Consider the following 13,682-nt stretch of genomic DNA (forward strand, 5'->3'; position numbering starts at 1 on the left):
TGTATCATTGCAACATCTAGAAGCTATTTCATATCACAAGAAGAGGTTGAAATTAAATGAAAGTACAGACAAAAAACCAAAAAAACAACAAACCCACACAATATTAGCAATAAGTCAACATTATGTTGCAGAAGAGAATTTTCATGTCTATATAAAACCCCACAAGTCAATCAGGTAAAAACCATGAACTGTGATACTATGCTACATGACAGTAAAAGGTTTCAAATTTGAACTGATTATTCAACAGAATTTTCTTTAGGAGGAATTTGGAAGCAAAAGTGAAAATGATGCTGAGAGAGATTTCTGCACTGTTTATTTTTAAACAACAATTTTGCCTTTGTTAAGGAGTCTTTTCCATGCCAGGCTGCTTTGCTTCCTAATACTGGAATGCCAGATTTGGAAAAACATCCAAAATGAAACAACTTTGCCCCTTAGTCATGAGATAATGAAACAAGGGCACTGGGTAAGATCTGTCATATTGTTTTGAAAGACCAGTGGCTTTGGTAAACTGTGTTTTCTACTAAAATAGATGTAACAAGATTGGAGAAATGTGTTCATATGGAACCTACTTCTACTATTATCTTGCTCTTAGAAGAGTTCCAATGATTGAAGTTTTTTCATAGCACTTGCTCTGAATTTGGATGGGAACTGCTTCTCCAGTGTCACTTCACAGCTATTGATTCCAGCAAAAAGTGGACCTACAGTGCTGCTATGAGACCAGAATATCAGCATTGATGCTCTCTTGTTTCACCAGGACAGGTGATTTTAAAAAGCAGGACTGCCATTGATTTTACTTGTGGAGGAGGAAAATTAATTTCTCTCTCACATCATCTGTAATTTAATATCTATGCATTTCACCTTTAATTACCCATTTGTAGCCACTGGATTCAGCTGAGACAAATCTGCACTAGGCTTGCAATGTCCTATGTCCTTGCTGACACTGCAAATCAGGCACATACGGAATAGCAGCTTAGGAACTGTCCTGGCTTGCACCATTTAGCAATATTTAAGGGTCAAGCAATTTCTCTCTGTCCCACATTCGTACTCTGCTGGGAACTATGACCCCTTGCTCTTCCGTCAGCCATGGTGGAATCTAACCCACTGTGTTCTTGGAAAAACTTAATTTTGCATTTTTCTATTTATTTTTCCTCATTAAAATTAAATAGAAGTAATAAAATATGAATTTATGTGGATGAACATAAATAGTACACTTCAGTCTTTGCAATTAGGTTATGGTGATTATCATTGTTCTTTACTGAAATGGAAATAATCTTGCCATTATTTTATACTTATTGTTTTATTTCTTATATATGAGTAAATGCTGCCTTGCGTAGGCAACAAAGAACAGATATGGGTAGCATTTCCTGCCCATTTTACAGGCATGGCAAACATTACCCTGCTTTCCCTCTTACTGGATTGTACACTGAAAGGTTTCACCTGGCAACCCTAGGCAGAGGCAGCTCAGTTTTCCACAACATTCCTATGCCCTATCCACTCATTTAATTATGAATGGAACAATAGCACTGTTTACTGCAATAACTATAACAATACCTAGAAATGTATTTTGGCTCATGAGTTTCTATTTTCACCAGCTCTCACAGGATACTTACAAAGCTGACTATTACATCTGAGTATGTGAAAGTTAGCTTGTCAGCAGTTTGGCCAGTCTATTTATAATGTTTATGAATTCATGCAAGGCTTGTCTTTTACTGTAAACCACTGAGCATATGATACGTATGTGATATAATGAGTCTCTGTTCTTTCTGCTTCACCTACTGTTTTACATGCTGTTATCTCCAAACAGCTGAAGTGAGTTTTCACATACAAATTGCCTGTAAAATGCTTGAAGGGTTTGTGTTCTGTTTGTTTGGGGTGCTCTCTCTGTGGTTTTTGTTGTTGTTGTTGTTTGTTGGGTTTTTAAAACAAATTAGGTTGTGGGTTTTTGTTTGTTTGGTGGTGTCATTGTCTTTTTGTTTGGTTTTTTATAGTTTTGAACTTTACAGTGAGAAATGATATTATGAGACCATAAAACTATTAGGTATTTTTAGAGTTTGACTTGTACTGTCATCTGGCAGTTTTGAATGGCAGAGAGGATACCTCGCATAAGATACTGTTACCCTTTCTGATATGTACCACCTCTATTCATGTCCATACATTTGTCTCAACTAGGTGCACGTCATAAGCAATAGCAACTTAGTGTACTGAAAAAAAGTAAGAATTCAACGGAAGTTGTTGGAATGTTTTTGAAAACATGTGCAAAGAATCTGCTCAGTGGTTTATAGTCACCTAAAATATATTTCACTGAACTTTAATGATGACAATTTTTCACAAGCAAGTAGAGAGGTTTTTTTCAGTATTGAATTTTTCTAGTATAGCTAAGGAAAATCTGCTTTTCCAATCCACTAAGTATGAGTGAGGTACTTACCATTTTAATACAGGAGCAACTGGCAAATGGGGTGATTAGTCTTTCTGTTCACTCCTCACCTCTGCTAGCTACCAGAGGTTTTAAGGGCTTATAGTAGGTTTATTTCAGCCTTTTTACACTCACAACATTTCCAGTAGCTGTGAGCTGCAGCTTGGTCTGTAATCAAGAGCATAGCACAGAATATGGTTAGCTGTTTGTACCAAGTCCACTTTCATACTGGCAGCAGCCTAAACCCATACCATTTTCTTGATTCCCATTACCATAGACATGTCTGAAAGCAACCACTAACATCAAGAAGGTTAATATCTCTGGAAGAAGACTCAAGATGAAGAGATATTCCTAACAGCCACTTGAAATGCCTTGCAAGACTTAGTCTGCATACTAGAAAACCACCAGCTGATTCTGACTATGGGAGCAATTGGAAATGCCTTTTACAATTTTGGACATCAAGAAACCCCTATTCTTTCTTAAGAAATACTGCAGTTTTCTTATGGAGTTTCTTTTTTCATCTGACAGAACCATATGTTTGCCACCAAAAACATTACCTACTTATTCCACAAAATAGTTACAAAGAAAGGTTTTACAAGTCCCATCCATACAGTAAAAGGTCACTTTTACAGGAATAAGTCTAACATTTCTATCCTTTCTGTGGGGATGGGGATCAACTAAGCAATCTTAGAAGTCCTTTCTAACCCAAAATGACCTTTGACTGTAAACTTGTTGCTCCAGTTAACTTCTATATCCTTTGTAATTATCTTATTTCTCTTTTACTCTGATGAACATGTGCCTTAGATCAATGACTATGATCTGGTTCAACAAGATATCCTGGTTTTCCTCACCATATGTCAAGCACACTCTGTAATACTTTTTTATAGCTAGTGCTTGGCAATATTTCACTCAAACTCAATATGCAGACATATGGTAAAAAGTAGCTGAAACAGATAAATGCACTGTGCAAATATTGTTAAAAGCTGACTTTAATGAACTACTGAGTTCACTTTTGGTTTTATTTTCAATGCAATTTTCAGCAGCTGTTTGTTTACTCACAAGCATATTTCCTTAATGGGCTTTTCCAAGTGAGAAGTGAAACATCTTCATGCAAAGTCTGTGTTAGAAACCACATTACATAAGGAATGATGCAGTAGAAATTTGCACAGTGGGCTTAAGCTCATTCCTTACATGAGTTTTTCAAGCAGTAGGGTGAGATGATTACCTGAGTCCCAGCTGGTGAAGGTGGTGCTTTCATTGCTGAGGTGGGGAATCTATCTAGTCAGAAATTTGGGGTTCTAATCACAATACTGCTAGCAAGAGGATTTCTGTGCTACTGGACAACAGTATTTGTCTATAAAATAACTTTTTCAGGTGATACAATTAACATACTCCTTACATAAGTAAATTTGTTAGTCTCAACTATGCAAATCTGGCAAAACAGAGACTAGGTATCAGTGAATAGATGCATAAACTTGAGAAAATCACTAGGAAAGGAGAAGCCATTGTTGAGAATAGGGAACAGGAGAAGGTCAACAATTTTTTTTTTTTCAAGAGGGACACAGAATGTTTGTGAAAATAGTGAAGTCAGATGAAACACTGTGAATCCAAAGAACTTCCCACTTAATATAAGAAGTTATAACTGCTGAGGCATGTTTCTGTACATCCCCAAAATATTGCAGTCCTATTGCACAGATCTCCCTCAGACTGGTAAGAAAACTGAGAAAGCAAGACAGCTTTCTGGAAAATTTATTGAGCAGAAGCAACATTTTAGACCTCCATGCAAAGTCTTTGATTTTCTCTATGTTTGCCATGCATGTACTTTATGCTCCTAAGGAGTTGTGAAGTAAAACGCAAGCCACAGAGGGTAGACCTTGCTGAGATACTGGGGAAGATGCCACAGGTTAGAACCCTGCTTCTAGTCTATTTAAATGCTCAGAATCAGGCACAGAATCTAATTCACTAAACCTAAGAGATGAAGAATCTGGTGAATTCTCACAATTTCTTCTCTTAACATAGGTTTAACAGTTTAACTTCAGAAGAGACTATTCACTCAATTGTTTTAATTGTCACTATGTTTGAATGTATGAAGAATGGTTTGGGTCTTTTATAAAAAGTCTCAAACTTCATTTCTACAGAGTTGTTCAGTTTTCCAAAACTAAAAATGCTTGTGACAACTGCTGCAAGAGGACAGAAGTTTAGAGTCCCTGTCCTTCTAGAACTTCCACTGGAGGAAGTTGCTTGGGTTGGGTACTCCCAGGATTTCCACAATGCTGAGTTGTACAATTGTACCCCACACTGCAGAGAGAGGGTGAAAAAAGTCCAAGGCTGGGAAGCATTTTCTTGCTGCAGCTGAGGCAGACTCAAACAAGGCATACTTAGATGTCTTGTATACATGTATATGTCTTCTATATATGTAGAAGCTAGTTCAGGGCACAAGCCAACTCTGCTCTGACTCTTAGTCACTGCTGACCTATCTGGTCTCTAATGCTGTAGACACCATTATTCTGGAAGCTGATCCGTGCACTGGGATAATGTAACATTCCTAGTGCTTCCAGGTGACTGGTTATTGTCTAAAACATTGAGATTTAGTTGAGAATTTGGCCTGACAGGAGAATTGCTCATGGGCATAAGCTAAAAGTTTCTTGACTCAAATATGGAAAGCTGTGAAGAATGGTAGGAAGTGATTACAAAAATCAACTAGACAGACAATCCCAGTACCATGCAGAAAAGGCCAAGGATTTTCTCCAGTCAATGGTCATTTTCCACACATCTGCTGTGTGCTGGGTATTGATATAAGTCATGCATCATTTGTTGATCTGCATGTTTTGAGCTTCATTTGCTAATTGATATGCTTCAGGTACTGCACCAGAATGATCTGCCTATAGTGGGGGTAAGCCAGCTTGAACAATACCCTATTTGAAAAAACCCCCCAGCAATGGACAGAGGAGAGGGTGCACAGTGCTTTTGGTACTGCAGAATGCTGAAACTAGACTGACTCATCAATTCTAAACTTAAAACATTCTGTGGAAAAACAATGTTTCCTGGCAAACTATATCACTATAGTGATACATGGTTCCTGATAAAGGAATCAGTGATATTACCGGTTACTTATCTAAAAGCTGCTGAGTTGACACAGCTGGCCTAGAGACATTTGACTGATAAGTCACTTTACCCTATAAAAGCCCAGTCCTACTTTGTAATGGTAAAACCTTGTAATATATTCCTTCTCAGAGTGCATGTGGATATTCCTCCCTTGAACAGTCACAGCCCCTCAGAGTTATTCCTCATGAGAGGTGTGTCCATGGTCATTGGTACAGGTGGGGAACACCAATATTGACTCAATTATTATTTTGCTAATGTTAATATAACTGATTTAATATTGCCTCAATAAATAATGCACTATATTAGTACTTATAGCTATCTATACTGTATAGCAAGTAATTCTGATTAAGATCTTTTAGTGTAATCATTACCATTATCATCAATTTGAAGAAATTTATTTATATAAATATATTTGCTTTGCCATCCTTAATCATTCAGGACAAAGTCATATAAAGGCTCAAGTACACCTATGTAATTCTTTAGTTGTAAAGGAATAAGTATAATAAGCAAGCATAATATATATGTAAAGAAATAAGTATATATAAAGTAACAAAAAGCTGACCAAGTCTGGGGCTAGGATTGGATCCAGCACACCAAGACCCCACTCTGAGAAGGCGTTTAGAAAGCATGCATATCCTTTCCTTTCCTTGATGAAAGATTGCAATCTGCCCAGATGGCTACCCTGTCAGTAACAGCAGCACAACTGCATATATGATTTAGATGCAGTTCTGGGCTGCACTTATAACATGCTCCTTGATATGTTATTTCAAACTATAATCATAAAGGATAATTAAACTACCTGTTTCCAAGCCTACATAGTTTTTGTCATTGTCCTTTGTATAGTATTTGAGTACTCCTTGGATTTTGCCTGCTTGTGCAAGTGAAGATAGAATTGTTGTTAAATTAATTATCTCACATAGGTTATTGGAGAAATAGTCCACCAGGATGGAAGACTTGTTTAGAAGACAATAGTGGCAGGGAGACAAAGGTATAAAGTGACTGTATCCTAAATACATTGTAGCAATTAGACTTCTTGAGAGTTTTAGAGAATGGAGGATCAGAAGCAGCTTTTCAGTGAAAGAGGTAAAGCAAAACATCTACATCTAGACCTCAGTAAGTTTATGAAAGGGATTTATAACCTGAGTCTTGCAACATCGGGATCCTGGACATGGCAATAAAAAGACCATTCTTCAATTCTGTGCTTCTGTTTTAATGATCACAGAAACCCTTTTTAACACAATCTGAGATCTGTACCTGTGAGGACATCAGCCTTCCTGGAGTTGAAACTGTTGACACACAGTTTCCTGCCAGTAAGTGTTGCCTATAATTATTTTCCTTCGTAACAACCCTTAACAAACAAGAGTAAGAAGCTGTAGCTAGCCACTACTAAGCTCTGGCTTATTGCCTAGGCCTCTAACCAAAGTTAAGGTCTGTTTCAATAAAAGTTTTGACCTTGGAGAGACACTTGTTCAAACCTGGGGTTTACCCAGGAGAACATGTAGACAGTTTTGATTATGTTGAAAACTTACTGGACATGAAAAATAGTTCTCATCTTGCATAATCATGAAGCAAATGTACTAGTGACTATGAACACCCCTGAAATTTTTGAAATTGTTAATTTTCCATCCAAAAAGCTGTAGCATCCAAAAAGCTATAAAAAGTGAACCAAGTGAGCTAGGGAATCCGGCTTGTATTTTCAGTATAATTATTAGAATTTTTTCAATTCATTAGACTTAAGTTGAACTGTTCTTTTTAGTAGTGTTTTAATAGGATACAATGCCTTCTAAAAATACACATTCTTCTGGAAAAGAGAGGTTTTCCTCTCACATTTGTTAAACTAGAACATGATAACATTATGCTTGTTTTTCTCCAAAACCTGGTACCTGTACATCTTTGCTACAAGCTGCATTTTGATATATTTACAGAAGCGCACTGACATATACTACAGCAAATGCCCCAGAAATCAGGCATGTTCTTACCTGCTTTCATAAAGTGTCTGCCCAAAAAGCAGGCCATACACCCCACCATCAGAGTACTATATTTATTTAAACTTTGGGAAACAGTTGCAGGTAAAAGTAGCAGGAAAATAGCTGACTACATTTCTGAAAAAGAGAGAGTAACTACATTGAGAACTCAGATGGATGCCTTCAGAAGGAACAAGGGGGGTCTATTTTGGCCCCATTTTCTGTCTTTGGTATGAGTTTTCCTAAGAAGACTTGAGAAAGGGACTACTTTTTTAGTACTGAATCTTGCTATTTGTCATCTGATGTATTTCACAAGAAGTGAGAATTTCCTTAGAAAGGGATTTAATTGGCTGATGTTGTGTTTTTTAAGTGAAGCAGCAGTATCTCCTATCTGAGAATACAGAAATGTTTTCCAAATATATTTTACTGATGGAGGAAGTAAGTATGTACCTTAATAAAAGCAGACCGAAGGACATCAAAGAAATTAAAGTCACATCTCTGAAATTTCATTGCAATCCTCATGTAACTAGCTTTACTATCTTTGCAAGGTAAACTGTCAGTGAGCTTCAAGATCAGGGCTGCCCAATGAGGGCCTATGAGCCAGTAACAGAGGGCAACCTCAGCACATCCTCCTCAGCAGGGCTTAACACCAAGGTTAAGCAGGACAAGGGCTGGTGACACATCTCTAAACAAGCCCTTTTCAGTCAAGGTGATTGAGTCAAGTTCAAGGCCCACCCAGGAGACCTGGTTGGGCACAGCCAGCCAAGCCTGGACACAGGACAATCTACAGCAGCACACATCAATGCCCAGTCAGGAAAAGCAACAAGTCAGGATGACAGAGGACAGAGCGGGGCACAGACCTACCTACAGCTTGGGTCAGGCAATACTTGGGTGCCTGGGCATGAACTTAAAGGGGAGTTTGTGGGCCCATGGGCAGAGGATGCCCTGCTGGACTCACCAGTGAGGCTGGCCAGGGTAGCTAAAGCCCTCTGTTAGACATAGCCACCCAACAATGAGGAGTCCATTGCCTTCTATAACACATCCTGTGTTCAATATTCCTAGTTTTAATAAGCAATTGTCTTTGTACTAGAGTAGGATGACTCCTATAAGTCCTATTTTTAGAGCAGCCACTTCTGGAGTAACCATGTTCCTTCTGGTATAACTAGTAGTTAACCACTGCCCTGCATATTGCTATTTTTAAATATTAAGGGGCTTGGAGTTTCTTTTGCAATAAAGAAACACATATGCTCAAATATATTTATTCATACTCACATTTAAACATCTGTTAACAAAAGTTAAGTCAGTAAACTTCCAGTTGTTCTTCACTGCACAGAAGTACTACTTTTTTAATTGTGAAATTCAGAACTGTTTGAGATCTCAGCAGAGCTTTGGAAAACTCTGAGCAGAAATTTAGCTGACATGATCCCTGCACCCAGTCAAGATTGAAGATTTTTTTTTTCCTGAAAGTATTAATCAAGGAAAAAACCTTGTCTCAGCTTCTGTTACAGCTAAGTTCTGCTGAACTGACCACAATGCTGCTGACAGATCTTATCTCAAGTTAGGAGGATTTGGTCACATGTTTTAGCGACCTATTCTCTCTTTGTCAAAATAAACTTTGTTATATCTAAGGAAATGTCATCTGACATCTGCTTGTGTCAGATACATAGTGTGACTTTGCAATTCTGCTGGTTCTCACAAGTCAGCAGACCAAAAGACTGGTAGGGCTAATAATGCAATAGCAAGTGCTAGAGACCTTCTTTGCAGCAGTTCTGCCTTTAATGAGTGATCATGTTCAGGCAAGACCTTTAAATTAAAATATAGTCTTATACAAGGTATCACAGAGTACAGAGCCAAGTGATTTTCAGCTGAATAAATCACCAGCACAGTTGACCACAGACAGACCTATTACCAAGAGGAGTAATGGAGAATTATAACAAATATCTCATAATAAAATCTCACCAACTAAAGAAAACAAACAAACAAACAAACAAACTGCAAAATGCAATAACAAAGCAAGTACTATTAAAAAAAAGAAAATTAGAAAAATAAGGATACTTTCCTGCATCATCTCCACCACCCCAACAGGGAATACACTGCTAAAAATCTGAAACAAGTTTGACTAAAGCAGCCCTGAGAATGTGAAAAGAAAATAGTTAAACAGCTAAGCAAACTGTGATGATATGCAGTTACTTAACTGCTGTGCTGGCATACTGTGTGCCTCCAACAGCCAAAGGATTCTAGTGGGGAACATTGATTTGATAGTTAAATTAGTAAAGTTTATTTTGTATGCTACACTAATGGTTTTCAGACCTATTTACTATCTGATTCTTCTCCTCTCCTACTGACCTTTCTTAAGCAGTATGTGCCAATAGCCACAAGAAAAGAAAAGAAAAAAAAGACAACATATTTGTTAACATTTTTACATAAATAACACCAAGTCAGAGCACCACTGTCTAGCTGCTGTTTCAAATAATCCCTTTCTTGCCAGTAAGTCTCTAAAGAATTTATTTTACTAATACAGCGACTGAACATTTTATGCTATTTGACTAAGATGCCATTTCAAGTCAGAATTTATAAATACAACCAGACAAGCTGTCTGATGCTCAAGCACTGTGCTCTGTCCATGGATGTTGGGGCCATGTGAGGCCTGTTTCTGTATGCCATGAGAAATACAGTTCAATTTGCTTCTTGTAGGAAGCATATCACTGAGAAATCTGGTTATCTTTCTTCTATTTAAAAAAAAATTGCTGTATTTTTCCTCTTTTTAAGAATATTTGCTGTGCACTAGCAGCAATGCATGCATGCTAGTATGTACTTTGTAACAAGAGCACTTTGAAATCTTAAGTCAGATGTTCCTTCTTATTTTTAGTGACACCTAGCCCTGGTCAAAGAGGCCAAACCGTGCTATTAACATGAGGGAAGTTTGTGTTTTATCTGTCATTTACAAAAATACCAGATTGCTAGTATTTTCACTGTGCTTGTCAATATTGAAATTATAAGGTTCTCTTCTGGTGCAAAAACCTGTATTACTGCACCTCCATTATTCTACTGGCAGAAGCTGAGTTTTCAGCTCCTTAATTCCAAACTGCACATCACATTTGGAAATTTCTCAAGACCTTTAAAACCAAGCACAGGACTCTGCCTATAACATGGGAATTGTAGTTTGCTGCCTCAGCAAGAGGAATATTATTTTGAAATTTACTTCTTAGTGGGAGTAGGAGAAAGGAAGGATGAAATCTCAGTATTTCAAGGACTACATAGAAGTCTCACAAATCCAAGAATGCCACATGACTCAAGACAAGGACTTCTTTTAAATACAGCTTTTCTCCAGATTTTGATAAGCAATGGCATACCTGGTTTTCCCATGTTTACACAGAGCTAAATCCTGAGATGTGCTGAACTGTCAGAAGTATCTATGTTCAACAACAGCTCCAAAACTGAACAGTTGCAGGACTAGATCTATAAACCTCATTTTTCTACTGACTTCAGCTGTGAATGTCCTGTGCTTGTTTACAAGCCTTGCAAGTTGGTAAATTCTTCCAGCTGATAAAGCAAGGTTTCAAGAGCAGTTTTACCTGTATGCCTTCTTATAAGCTCTCAGACATCTGTCAGTGGACATTAAACCAAAAAAAAAAAAAATTTGCAAATCCATCCATTAAAAATAATTGGTAATTGGTGAGTCACTTAAGTTCTGGTTTCTTAATGTCAACAGAGATTAACTAGAATAAGGCTTCAAAATGGATACTCTATCAAAGAACAAACATACCCTTTTGGAATGAGTTGCCTGAGTAAAAGCTGAAGGAGGATCACTGGATACTGTGATTGAAGGATTAAAGTTTTACCACATTTAATACTGGGGAATGCTTGTGAATTATGTGCATTCCAAATGGAGGCAACACAGGAACGACAGTGATTTTCATTCTGAGCATTATGATTTTTAACCTTGAGGCAATCTTGTTCATCCTTGTAGCAATACATACTTGGTGATGAACTGATTTTGGAAAAAAATTATAAAATGGTGAGAAAACACATACCTGCAATGGAACAGCCTACAAACGAACATACTGATTTTGTCCTTCTGCTTATTTAGTACCTAACCAAATGCCAAGTTTCACAGGATACTTCCTAGGCCTTATACTGGAAAGGACAGTGAATACCAGTCCTTGTTCATATCATTGGGTTTGATAGATTTTGCAATGGCTCCCCCTCATCTCTTCCTTCTGTGCCTCCCATGTAAACAGAAGCTTCACTCACATAAGCATGGACACACAGGTAGCCTGATTCTGTTCCTCCTCTCTGGCTGATCAACAGCAACATATATACAGCCCTTCACTCACGTATGTCAAAGGTAGATTCACATTTACAGTCCTTTTCATGTCATGTACAATCTTTGTTCTGATTCTTTGCAATTAATTTAACCCTTGGGCAGATCCTACTCAGCAGCCTGCAGTCCTGAGGCCTTTAATAATTTCTTGTTGCCCTTGTTGACATCAAAGGGTGAAAACAACCCACTGTGTTCATATGACAAGACCACTTTGAACTTACTGACAAAGTAATGTTCATATCACTATCAGTAAAGTAATATTGAGCTGGCATTTGTTAGGGCAAAACATCAGTGAGTAAAAAAGTGTTTAAAAGCTGATACTATAGCTATAGTTTAGAAGTGCATTAGAAGCATGCTTCAGTAATTTTTAACTTGTAAGTACAGTATGTCACACTAAAAAGTATAGCTAAACAGTTGACGCTATTTACATACTGCTGAAGTGAATGTGAGTTGCTAAGGCACTTAAAGCATCTGCTTGCTAAATGAGCCTTCTGACTAAACATCTTGCTTATATCTGTCTTCTGTAAGACATATATTTCCTGTTACAAAGATAATTTCAATATATTCAGAGTTGGTTAAAAATTTTCACTGACCTACGTAAGTAAAAGAGAAAAATAACCCTTAATATGGCAGTATAGTATTTTAAGTAAAGTTTGGTAGATATTCTTAATAAGACTGTAATTCAGTCACTCCAAGACCTCTGTTCCCCAGGATTATTTAAGAACAACTGGGGCTATGTTCCATCATATGATGCCTAAAGAGAAGGTTAATGGAAAGTTTTCTTCATGTTCTTATGTATTTACTATAACTAAGTAATAAGCCAAGTCATAAAGCAGTATCCAAGCTCAAAAATTGGTATCCAATGATAAATAAGAGTTATCAAAACAAGTAAGCTTTGGTTTACAGAATTGTATTTTGTCCTGCCAGCATTTCAACCAGTTTGCTTCTCACTCAATATTTTTGTGGGTATGGTCGAAAAAAGCTGAAATGCTCCTCTTTTTTATTAACTGCAAATGAGAGCTTTGATTACAATTAGGAAAATATCTATTTAAGTCCATCAAGGAACTGCTAAAAAGTTGGGATGATTCAGTGACTGAAAAAAATGTGATTACTGCTGTATAGCCTAAAAGAAGAAGTTCATATAGCACTTCTCCTTTCACTTCATGGTTTTGACGCCAATTTAAATCTACTGAAAAACAAGCTCTACAGCTCCACACTGTGTTGATTTACCAACGTCAAACCTCTGAACAGGCTACAAATTCCTACAAATTTTTCTAAATGTAGATAAAGTCAACTAACTTTCTATAATTTTTCAAGTGCATTCTTATTTAATGGTTTTATTTTTCACTTAGGTTATTTAATATTTGTCAGCTCTAAGAAAATAACAGACAGTATTCACTTTTCTGTGTGTGTATTTTCAGCTAGTCCTGATGTTACATCTTGAAGTGCAAGCTTCTGCTTGACAAAAACTTCAAATCTGTCTCCTTAAATAATTTACACACTTAAGTGTGGTGATGCACATATTCTCAATAAGATTTTAGCAACAAAGACTTTGATGACATCCTAGAGACCACAGCAATGTCTGCAGTATAGCACAGTCTCAGACTAGAAGACAGAACTCTTGGCTTGTAACTGTCCTCATTGTTCTGAGTCTCATAATTACAAAATTTGCTTAATGTGCAGGGCACAGTCAGGAATGAGAGCAATTTACTAATAAATACAGTAATGAAAAATCTCTATTTTATGTGATGATATTTTTGCACTGAAAGGGTTACCATTTAATCAATGGTGATTTGGAAAGAGCAATCAATTTTCATGTAATTTACAAAGAGAGGAATTATTTCCAAGTTCTGTCCTGCAACTGGAAGGCACTTTA

The sequence above is a fragment of the Lonchura striata genome, chromosome Z (assembly GCF_046129695.1).
Source record: "Lonchura striata isolate bLonStr1 chromosome Z, bLonStr1.mat, whole genome shotgun sequence".
Classification (NCBI taxonomy): Eukaryota; Metazoa; Chordata; class Aves; order Passeriformes; family Estrildidae; genus Lonchura; species Lonchura striata.